We start from the raw sequence: 11,724 nt of genomic DNA on the forward strand, positions 1-11,724 counted from the left end.
TGGAAAGGTAATGGGAAGGAAAAGACTTGGCTCTTTACTGCGGCACATTCTCCCTCACTTCTCAACACTGTCACCTGAATTGATGGTCTCCGATTGCTAAGGAGGACAGCGCAAAACCAAAAAGAGGGATGTCAGCATCCCACATGTAGAATATGAGAGCTTGGAAGGGAAATGGTGTCACGCAGTACGACAGCTAAACCATAACCGTATCGTGTTCAGATATTTAACGCTACTCTGATTTGGTAGTGCTGGGGAGAAAACATCACGCTATACAACAAGCAAGCCCAGGAGAAAGCCTCCTCCCCTCACACACAAAGCTTCTTTAGATTACTTACTGCCAGCAGTTCTGCTTGGGCTGACACCGTTCTCTAGAAGCAACACACTGAGGTTCAGATCCAACTTTGCAGCTGTGCTCATAAATTCCAGTAAAGGATTCCTGCTGCCATAACTCTTTAGCCCCAAGCTGCAGCCTTAATGGCTTCCTCACCTGACTTCCACCAGTAGTTACCCGGCATCACTCTCATTCTCCTCCAGCGTTACGCATTTGCCGTAGATATGTACTGCAATCTCGGCAATGTGTAGTAGAAGCTGTAACAGTTAACCTAATGCAGTTAACCTACAGGTGTTCCTGTCCAAGCGAGCGACAGTTTCAGATGTGTTTTCTGCTGCACTCCCTTGCTGGGGACTAGTGTTAGCCCTACGTTTCACTCTGCCTTTAAGCGCTGCAGAAATGGGGTCAAGCCACTCCTTTACACGTTGCTTTCTCTTTTGGAAAAGCTTCTGCAGAAACGATACCAAGCCTCTGCACAACCTGCACACGGAGTGGGACTCCAGGACACGCCTCTCACCCAGCGTTCCTCCCCATCCGTCAGCTCGCACGACCATGCTCGCGTCCAGGGGAGTTCTGACCTCTGCGATGTGGATCGGGAGATTAAGGTAAATCAGGAGTGCTACACGAGATGGCTTCTTTGTTCAGTTTCAACGCCAACTAACTCTTGGCAAATGCTTTTCTTAAGGCAACAAAATACACACCCAAAAGAGCTACTCCTTTTAAAAGAGAAAAAAACACCTTAATATTTTTATAGCACTCTAGTGAAAAAAACAGGGATCACCTGTGGGGAAAGGAAAGCGTGTCAAGGCAAAATGCCAGAAGTACTGGCAGAATCGGATGCCTTAATAATACTCATCCTTTCACCTTCCACTGAAGTCAACAGGCTGAGCTGAACGAGGGAACCCTACGGTATCCAAACCTCACAGATCACACAACTTTGGCAACTAACACTACTGCCCTTCACCCGACTCCATCCACGTTTCCTTTCTCCTTCTAGATAGGTCATCATCTTGTAGCACCAGCAGTAGTACCTCTCCATAGGCATCCTAGGCATCAGGAGCCAGCAGCTACCTGAACCCTTTCTTAGAGCTTCTGCTATCAGACGCCTTCTCTTGACAATGTTCAACAGCATCGCAGACTCTACGTTACCCAAACATTACCTGTAACGACAAAGAGACACACACGACACACGTGCCCCTCTTTTTGCCCTCCAAGCATAAAAAATATCTGCCCGTGCTTCTTCCATTTTCTCCTTTTCTCCAGCTCTTACGGACACTAGTCCCACTCCTGGTGAGGACACAAAGACAGAGAGCGTGCCCCATGCCTCTGCAAAAGGCCTTAAAAGCACAACGAGAAACTCTAAATCTGATTTATTGTTGACCTCAGAGACACAGTTTTTATCTTCCTCTTGTGCCCAAGATGGCTTGCAAAACCCACAAAACCAACAACAAGTTACATGAGTAGCAGTCACCCGCAGGTGCAATGTCCTGAAATTGTTGTGCCTCAAGGCCACAAGCTCGTGGACTGCTATGCTATGGCATGCTGCAATGATAATCAACGTTTGGGGTGTCATTTTATCTACAATATAAAAATGACAGTGCCGGCTGGTAGCACCATTCTGGTGCACCATACTGGGTAAAACCCAAACATCCTTGGTTGTCATTTAATTTTACCAATCTCAATATTAGGCATGTCGTAAGTTGCTATTTGGGTAGAATAACACCCCTAAAATCCCCCAAACATATTGTACCAGGAATTATTGTATATAATACAAAGAGGTTGCTAAATAACTAGTGAGATTCTAGACTTCTCTTTCACAAGACAGTTTCAATTCCCAAAGAAAATCCATGAAAGTTTTTAGTGAAGAAGAGAACCCTCTCACATGAAAACTTCAGTTAGCTATCCCAGGGGGGCGAGCTTGCTGTGCACCCTCCTCGCTGCCCTAAGGATCTTTAGCTCCACCACTGCATGGTCCTTGACCTGTGCATTGACCACAGAACAATGCCCAGTTGCTGGCTTGTGTGTACCTCAAGTCTCTCACCTTTGGCCAGCGCAATGTCTCCCCCTGAAAGAGGTGCCCTCCCACCCAAACGGCCACCCTGCAAAGCCTCCTGTTTGCCCGCCCCGGTCGCAGCGCTCCCCAGGGCTGAACGTTGTGGGAGTGAAGAGCAGCTTCCAGGACCCCTGGCCCTGCCCACACCTCTTCAGCTGCTCTCGTGGGAGCTGCTGGCTCCTGGAAGGTCTCTGCCCTCCCAGGGGGTTTCGCTGGCTCACGGGCCACTCCCCCCGTACGCTAAGATCCATCACTCCACTGGGGATGCGCTTGCACCCAAGCCAGGTGCCTCGGCGAGTATTTGTTGAACTAGAGCCTGGATCATCACAGAAGAGATCAGATCAGCTCATCCCCCCATATGACATTTGCCAGGTGCCTTCAACAAACCAACTGTCTTGGGATGTTCCCAGTCTTAGACGTTACAGTACCGAGTGTGCCAGGCAAGTGCCAGAGGCAAAGACGACTGGGAACATTAGGGACTGCTACTACCGGAAAGGGATACAAACCCCACAGGATAACGGTAATAACAGCTACTAGTCTGTTATTCAACCTCGCAACCCAAACTCTACGACAGATAGCAACTAGAAAGAGACAGGGGGCTGCCTCCCTGCGCGCACAACCCTTAGGAAAGGCAGAAACCAAGAAGGCCTGGACGTCTCCTTTGCTGTTCTCACTTGTTCTCCACTTCACCCCCAGCGTTTGGCCTCAGCCCACCGGCGGAAGAGCCAGCCTGCCCTGAACAAAGACGCTGCACACGAGGGCCAGCAAGTTCACACAACAAAGACCGATTCTGAGTCAACGTGTGAACCTCACTTGAGCCACGACATGGGGAAGAACAACTGGCGTGACTCGCAGCTTAGCTGCTCAGGCGAAACCTACTACCATCACTCCAGGAACATCCCCCATCCTCGGATGGTCCGCCACATACCAGGTAAGACTTCCCGAGAGACCACACAGAGAGCCAGGACAACTGCCCTGGCACGCTCAGAGAGAAATGTGAGCGTAACCACCATTTTGTTCCAAAATACCCACTGCTGCCGTTTCCCATTTCTAAGAGGAGCATTTCCACAGAGAAAGCTGCTGCCTTCATTTCAATCGACTGAGCAGCCTTACCTGTCCTCAGCAAGCAATAACCTCAGCTTAGCCGCACTAAACTCTTTACAAGGTGCAACTACTACTCTTGCACCAAGACAACAAGTAACTGTTTCGGCTGTCACTACTTTCGGCTTAGTATGTGAACAGAATCAAGGTGCTGAAAATCCTCCACCAGCTACTTCGCAGCACTGCTGCTTTGCCATGTGAAACCCAGTTGGACTGGTATTCCACCAGAAAAACAGCGGCTCGTTAAGAAATCCCTTTGAGCCTGGCTAAGAAAGGAGGGTTCCAATCCTTCATTAAATGCCGCGACTCTCATTGAAAACCACAAGCCTCTTCTGAAGACACATGGACAAACGACACTTTTCTCCTGATTGGCACCGCTCAGGGAGTGGGCTTCCCCCCACCTGCCCACTCTCCAGGTCGTACCTGGAGCACCATTACTCTTGAGGTAGCGGCTGGTCACACCGTCCTCCCTAACAGGCTGCTTACGGCCCTCTGCCACCTACCCAAGTATGCCAGGTTTACCCAGGGTTTACACACCGTTCCATCAGCCCTGTATCAGGGCCTACAAACTTCAGGTCCGATACCTCCCTTTTCCATCCTTCCAGCACAGACTCTCCTTGGAGATCACCTGCCAAGTTAACTGCGCGTGTTTATTGTAGGAAAGACTGTATCCTTTGGTTTCTTGCACAGGATTAAACAACACTCTGGTCTGTGCTGTAAGCAGCAGCCTGCCAAGAGGACACCCAGAAGGACGTGCCGATGTTCCCGAAAGGCTTGGGAAGAACTCTACTGTGCCTGAAAAGGTAAGGGGGTGGGGGGGTCGGTAGGGGGGGGAAGTCATGGCTCTTTATTGCAGCACACTCTCCCTCACTTCTCAACACTGTCACCTGAATTGATGGTCTCCGATTGCTAAGGAGGACAGCGCAAAACCAAAAAGAGGGATGTGAGCATCCCACGTGTAGAACATGAGAGCTTGGAAGGGAAATGGTGTCAAGCAGTACTACAGCTAAACCATAACCGTATCGTGTTCAGATATTTAACGCTACTCTGATTTGGTAGTGCCGGGGAGAAAACATCATGCTATACAACAAGCAAGCCCAGGAGAAAGCCTCCTCCCCTCACACACAAAGCTTCTTTAGATTACTTACTGCCAGCAGTTCTACTTGGGCTGACACCGTTCTCTAGAAGCAACACACTGAGGTTCAGATCCAACTTTGCAGCTGTGCTCATAAATTCCAGTAAAGGATTCCTGCTGCCATAACTCTTTAGCCTCAAGCTGCAGCCTTAATGGCTTCCTCACCTGACTTCCACCAGTAGTTACCCGGCATCACTCTCATTCTCCTCCAGCGTTACGCATTTGCCGTAGATATGTACTGCAATCTCGGCAATGTGTAGTAGAAGCTGTAACAGTTAACCTAATGCAGTTAACCTACAGGTGTTCCTGTCCAAGCGAGCGACAGTTTCAGATGTGTTTTCTGCTGCACTCCCTTGCTGGGGACTAGTGTTAGCCCTACGTTTCACTCTGCCTTTAAGCGCTGCAGAAATGGGGTCAAGCCACTCCTTTACACGTTGCTTTCTCTTTTGGAAAGCTTCTGCAGAAACGATACCAAGCCTCTGCACAACCTGCACACGGAGTGGGACTCCAGGACACGCCTCTCACCCAGCGTTCCTCCCCATCCGTCAGCTCGCACGACCATGCTCGCGTCCAGGGGAGTTCTGACCTCTGCGATGTGGATCGGGAGATTAAGGTAAATCAGGAGTGCTACACGAGATGGCTTCTTTGTTCAGTTTCAACGCCAACTAACTCTTGGCAAATGCTTTTCTTAAGGCAACAAAATACACACCCAAAAGAGCTACTCCTTTTAAAAGAGAAAAAAACACCTTAATATTTTTATAGCACTCTAGTGAAAAAAACAGGGATCACCTGTGGGGAAAGGAAAGCGTGTCAAGGCAAAATGCCAGAAGTACTGGCAGAATCGGATGCCTTAATAATACTCATCCTTTCACCTTCCACTGAAGTCAACAGGCTGAGCTGAACGAGGGAACCCTACAGTAACCAAACCTCACAGATCACACAACTTTGGCAACTAACACTACTGCCCTTCACCCGACTCCATCCACGTTTCCTTTCTCCTTCTAGATAGGTCATCATCTTGTAGCACCAGCAGTAGTACCTCTCCATAGGCATCCTAGGCATCAGGAGCCAGCAGCTACCTGAACCCTTTCTTAGAGCTTCTGCTATCAGACGCCTTCTCTTGACAATGTTCAACAGCATCGCAGACTCTACGTTACCCAAACATTACCTGTAACGACAAAGAGACACACACGACACACGTGCCCCTCTTTTTGCCCTCCAAGCATAAAAAATATCTGCCCGTGCTTCTTCCATTTTCTCCTTTTCTCCAGCTCTTACGGACACTAGTCCCACTCCTGGTGAGGACACAAAGACAGAGAGCGTGCCCCATGCCTCTGCAAAAGGCCTTAAAAGCACAACGAGAAACTCTAAATCTGATTTATTGTTGACCTCAGAGACACAGTTTTTATCTTCCTCTTGTGCCCAAGATGGCTTGCAAAACCCACAAAACCAACAACAAGTTACATGAGTAGCAGTCACCCGCAGGTGCAATGTCCTGAAATTGTTGTGCCTCAAGGCCACAAGCTCGTGGACTGCTATGCTATGGCATGCTGCAATGATAATCAACGTTTGGGGTGTCATTTTATCTACAATATAAAAATGACAGTGCCGGCTGGTAGCACCATTCTGGTGCACCATACTGGGTAAAACCCAAACATCCTTGGTTGTCATTAAATTTTACCAATCTCAATATTAGGCATGTCGTAAGTTGCTATTTGGGTAGAATAACACCCCTAAAATCCCCCAAACATATTGTACCAGGAATTATTGTATATAATACAAAGAGGTTGCTAAATAACTAGTGAGATTCTAGACTTCTCTTTCACAAGACAGTTTCAATTCCCAAAGAAAATCCATGAAAGTTTTTAGTGAAGAAGAGAACCCTCTCACATGAAAACTTCAGTTAGCTATCCCAGGGGGGCGAGCTTGCTGTGCACCCTCCTCGCTGCCCTAAGGATCTTTAGCTCCACCACTGCATGGTCCTTGACCTGTGCAGATGACCACAGAACAATGCCCAGTTGCTGGCTTGTGTGTACCTCAAGTCTCTCACCTTTGGCCAGCGCAATGTCTCCCCCTGAAAGAGGTGCCCTCCCACCCAAACGGCCACCCTGCAAAGCCTCCTGTTTGCCCGCCCCGGTCGCAGCGCTCCCCAGGGCTGAACGTTGTGGGAGTGAAGAGCAGCTTCCAGGACCCCTGGCCCTGCCCACACCTCTTCAGCTGCTCTCGTGGGAGCTGCTGGCTCCTGGAAGGTCTCTGCCCTCCCAGGGGGTTTCGCTGGCTCACGGGCCACTCCCCCCGTACGCTAAGATCCATCACTCCACTGGGGATGCGCTTGCACCCAAGCCAGGTGCCTCGGCGAGTATTTGTTGAACTAGAGCCTGGATCATCACAGAAGAGATCAGATCAGCTCATCCCCCACGTGTGACATTTGCCAGGTGCCTTCAACAAACCAACTGTCTTGGGATGTTCCCAGTCTTAGACGTTACAGTACCGAGTGTGCCAGGCAAGTGCCAGAGGCAAAGACGACTGGGAACATTAGGGACTGCTACTACCGGAAAGGGATACAAACCCCACAGGATAACGGTAATAACAGCTACTACTCTGTTATTCAACCTCGCAATCCAAACTCTACAACAGATAGCAACCATAAAGAGATATAAAGAGGGGGCTGCCTCCCTGCGCACACAACCCTTAGGAAAGGCAGAAACCAAGAAGGCCTGGACGTCTCCTTTGCTGTTCTCACTTGTTCTCCACTTCACCCCCAGCGTTTGGCCTCAGCCCACCGGCGGAAGAGCCAGCCTGCCCTGAACAAAGACGCTGCACACGAGGGCCAGCAAGTTCACACAACAAAGACCGATTCTGAGTCAACGTGTGAACCTCACTTGAGCCACGACATGGGGAAGAACAACCAGCGTGACTCGCAGCTTAGCTGCTCAGGCGAAAACTACTACCATCACTCCAGGAACATCCCCCATCCTCAGATGGTCCGCCACATACCAGGTAAGACTTCCCGAGAGACCACACAGAGAGCCAGGACAACTGCCCTGGCACGCTCAGAGAGAAATGTGAGCGTAACCACCATTTTGTTCCAAAATACCCACTGCTGCCGTTTCCCATTTCTAAGAGGAGCATTTCCACAGAGAAAGCTGCTGCCTTCATTTCAATCGACTGAGCAGCCTTACCTGTCCTCAGCAAGCAATAACCTCAGCTTAGCCGCACTAAACTCTTTACAAGGTGCAACTACTACTCTTGCACCAAGACAACAAGTAACTGTTTCGGCTGTCACTACTTTCGGCTTAGTATGTGAACAGAATCAAGGTGCTGAAAATCCTCCACCAGCTACTTCGCAGCACTGCTGCTTTGCCATGTGAAACCCAGTTGGACTGGTATTCCACCAGAAAAACAGCGGCTCGTTAAGAAATCCCTTTGAGCCTGGCTAAGAAAGGAGGGTTCCAATCCTTCATTAAATGCCGCGGCTCTCATTGAAAACCACAAGCCTCTTCTGAAGACACACGGACAAACGACACTTTTCTTCTTATTGGCACCGCTCAGGGAGTGGGCTTCCCCCCACCTGCCCACTCTCCAGGTCGTACCTGGAGCACCATTACTCTTGAGGTAGTGGCTGGTCACACCGTCCTCCCTAACAGGCTGCTTACGGCCCTCTGCCACCTACCCAAGTATGCCAGGTTTACCCAGGGTTTACACACCGTTCCATCAGCCCTGTATCAGGGCCTACAAACTTCAGGTCCGATACCTCCCTTTTCCATCCTTCCAGCACAGACTCTCCTTGGAGATCACCTGCCAAGTTAACTGCGCGTGTTTATTGTAGGAAAGACTGTATCCTTTGGTTTCTTGCACAGGATTAAACAACACTCTGGTCTGTGCTGTAAGCAGCAGCCTGCCAAGAGGACACCCAGAAGGACGTGCCGATGTTCCCGAAAGGCTTGGGAAGAACTCTACTGTGCCTGGAAAGGTAATGGGAAGGAAAAGACTTGGCTCTTTACTGCGGCACATTCTCCCTCACTTCTCAACACTGTAACCTGAATTGATGGCCTCCGATTGCTAAGGAGGACAGTGCAAAACAAAAAAGAGGGATGTCAGCATCCCGCATGTAGAATATGAGAGCTTGGAAGGGAAATGGTGTCAAGCAGTACGACAGCTAAACCATAACTGTATCGTGTTCAGATATTTAACGCTACTCTGATTTGGTAGTGCCGGGGAGAAAACATCACGCTATACAACAAGCAAGCCCAGGAGAAAGCCTCCTCCCCTCACACACAACGCTTCTTTAGATTACTTACTGCCAGCAGTTCTGCTTGGGCTGACACCGTTCTCTAGAAGCAACACACTGAGGTTCAGATCCAACTTTGCAGCTGTGCTCATAAATTCCAGTAAAGGATTCCTGCTGCCATAACTCTTTAGCCTCAAGCTGCAGCCTTAATGGCTTCCTCACCTGACTTCCACCAGTAGTTACCCGGCATCACTCTCATTCTCCTCCAGCGTTACGCATTTGCCGTAGATATGTACTGCAATCTCGGCAATGTGTAGTAGAAGCTGTAACAGTTAACCTAATGCAGTTAACCTACAGGTGTTCCTGTCCAAGCGAGTGACAGTTTCAGATGTGTTTTCTGCTGCACTCCCTTGCTGGGGACTAGTGTTAGCCCTACGTTTCACACTGCCTTTAAGCGCTGCAGAAATGGAGTCAAGCCACTCCTTTACACGTTGCTTTCTCTTTTGGAAAGCTTCTGCAGAAACGATTCCAAGCCTCTGCACAAGCTGCACACAGAGTGGGACTCCAGGACACGCCTCTCACCCAGCGTTCCTCCCCATCCGTCAGCTCGCGCGACCGTGCTTGCGTCCAGGGGAGTTCTGACCTCGGTGACACAGATCAGGAAAAAAAGGTAAAGACACGAGGGCTACCGTACATGGATTCCTATCACGGTATGCGTTCTTAGTTCTCTTGAGGATGGTGTGGGACTTCAATGGCCAGATTTCCCACCGCCACCACCCCCGTGGGGAGACTACTGGCTTTTGTATTTAGCATTTACTCCTTAGTTGCTCTCCCCTACCTGGAAGTTGCTATGGGCAATCACTGGTGGAACGACACAGCTGAAACTTGTTCTCTAAAAAGCAGCCTGTCAATCTGGCATGACACATGCAAGGGGCTTTCCACGTAGTAAACACTCTTAGCGTTTCCTTGCGGTGTCTCTGAAGTGCCGCGTACACGGCGCTCATGCAACATCACCTTTTGCAGGCTGGCGTCCTTTGCTCACACTGTGGCAAACCTGATGGGACACCTTGGGCTAGGCCATAAAGCCCACACTCACACAGCTAGGGCTAAATGGAAACACATGCAAAAACTGTCACGAATCAGCTTCTCTTCTTTCATGGTCACTATCCCGTACGTCTTCTAGGTGCTGGATAAAATCAGCCAACTTTTGGAGACAGACTCCCTTACCAAGATCCAAGAATGGTTTGCAAGGGCAAGTAAACAAGGTAACAAAGATACACACCTGCGTCCCTTTCTGAGAAGCACGCGCTCTTGTACATTCACATCAAACCCTGAAATTCTCATCGACCTGAGCTGAGTGGCGTTGCCGAGGTGGAAGGAATTGGGACCAGCAAAGTGCGCTGGGCCCAGCTGTGGCTGCGCTGAGCAGTCAGGTGACAGCAGACAGAAAGCAGTCACTCACACCTCAGCGCTCTCCGGTTTGGTGCGGGGCGGAAAAACGCGCTCTCCCACTGGGGCTCTGGGCGGCTGGGGGCGGGCAGAAAGCAAACAAAATGTCTCTCTCGTGTATTTAAGCCCTTTGAAAACGTGGTAAGGGAACTCCTGAATTCACCCCCAAACATCCAGATCAGCAGCAAGTGGGAATTTGAACAAAATTTCTGCTACCTTCACGTTTCAGAGAAAGACTTTGTGTTCAGCCTGGTGGATTGAGAACTGACTGAGAAAGACGTGCTGAAATCTGAGGAAGGTGCAGCAGAGAACATCAACAGCCCGACTCTGCTGAAGCCTCTCCCTCCACATCGGAGAAGCCTAGACGGGGAAATGACGCCGGCCACGTAAAACCTGCAGGGAGGTTGCCACAATGAGGGATAAGCTAAACCCCACAACCAGAAATTTTTGGGTTCTCCTCCTGTGAAAAAGGTAACTTTGTGATTGCAGTTGATCATGGCCAGCCTTCGACAAAAATGCTCCTAAGTACAAGCCACGCCAGGCAATTTGATACAAGTGTAGTTACACGTGTATCACATTTGATACAAGTTTGATACAAGTACCAAGTTTTAGCAGCACTGGAAACCCCTTGGAGAGCAACCTCCTTTTACATTGCGGTGCACGGTTTATACCTACAAAGACCATCAGGGCACTGGACTATCTCCCTTACGAGGACAGGCTGACAGAGCTGGGCCTGTGTAGCCTGGGGAAGAGTGAGAGGGCATCTCCTCAGTGCACATAAATATCTTTAGGGCAAGTGTCAAGAGGATGGGGCCAGGCTCTTTTCAGTGGTGCCCAGCGTCAGGACAAGGGGCGACGGGCGCCAACTGAAACACAGGAAATTCCATCCGAGTGTGAGGGAAAACGTCTTCACTTGGAGGCTGTCGGAGCCCTGGCACAGGCTGCCCAGAGAGGCTGTGCAGCCTCCTTCCCTGGAGATACTCAAACCCCACCTGGACGCGACCCTGTGCAACCCGCTCGAGGCAAACCGGCTTTAGCAGGGGGTTGCACGACATGGCCTGCACAGGTCCCTTCCAACCCCAGCCGTTCCGTGAGCCTGTGACATTCTGAGGTCTGCTCCTGTAAGTCACACGCAAGCTGAAACTCCCTCTGCCAACAAACTCTGGCATTCGCCCTCTGCTAACATCTCGCCCTCACTCTCTGCAGGCTACGTCAGGCCTCCTCAGACCTTTCCAGCTACCAAAGCCCACTCTTGCACCCTCTACCCAGTCAGGGCAAGCCAAACATACTGGCGCTGCCAAGGAACGCCACCGTCACCTCTTTGTGCCCCTTCTGAAGCACACAGAGGCAACACAAGCCAGTCCCAGCGTACGTGATCATTTTAACAAAGCCACTCATGCCAGCTCTGACGCTGCCAGCATTTA

General features: G+C 50.2%; 1 long non-coding RNA gene across 1 annotated transcript; it reads left to right on the forward strand.

Moving 5' to 3' along the window:
- The first annotated feature begins 9,379 nt into the window (after nt 1–9,379).
- LOC130158282 (uncharacterized) lies at nt 9,380–11,530 on the forward strand. The gene is made up of 3 exons (XR_008825231.1): nt 9,380–9,521; nt 10,035–10,116; nt 10,530–11,530. It is a non-coding gene; the product is annotated as an uncharacterized LOC130158282 (long non-coding RNA).
- The last annotated feature ends 194 nt before the right edge of the window (nt 11,531–11,724 follow it).

The sequence above is a fragment of the Falco biarmicus genome, chromosome 1, assembly GCF_023638135.1.
Source record: "Falco biarmicus isolate bFalBia1 chromosome 1, bFalBia1.pri, whole genome shotgun sequence".
In the NCBI taxonomy this organism is placed as follows: domain Eukaryota; kingdom Metazoa; phylum Chordata; class Aves; order Falconiformes; family Falconidae; genus Falco; species Falco biarmicus.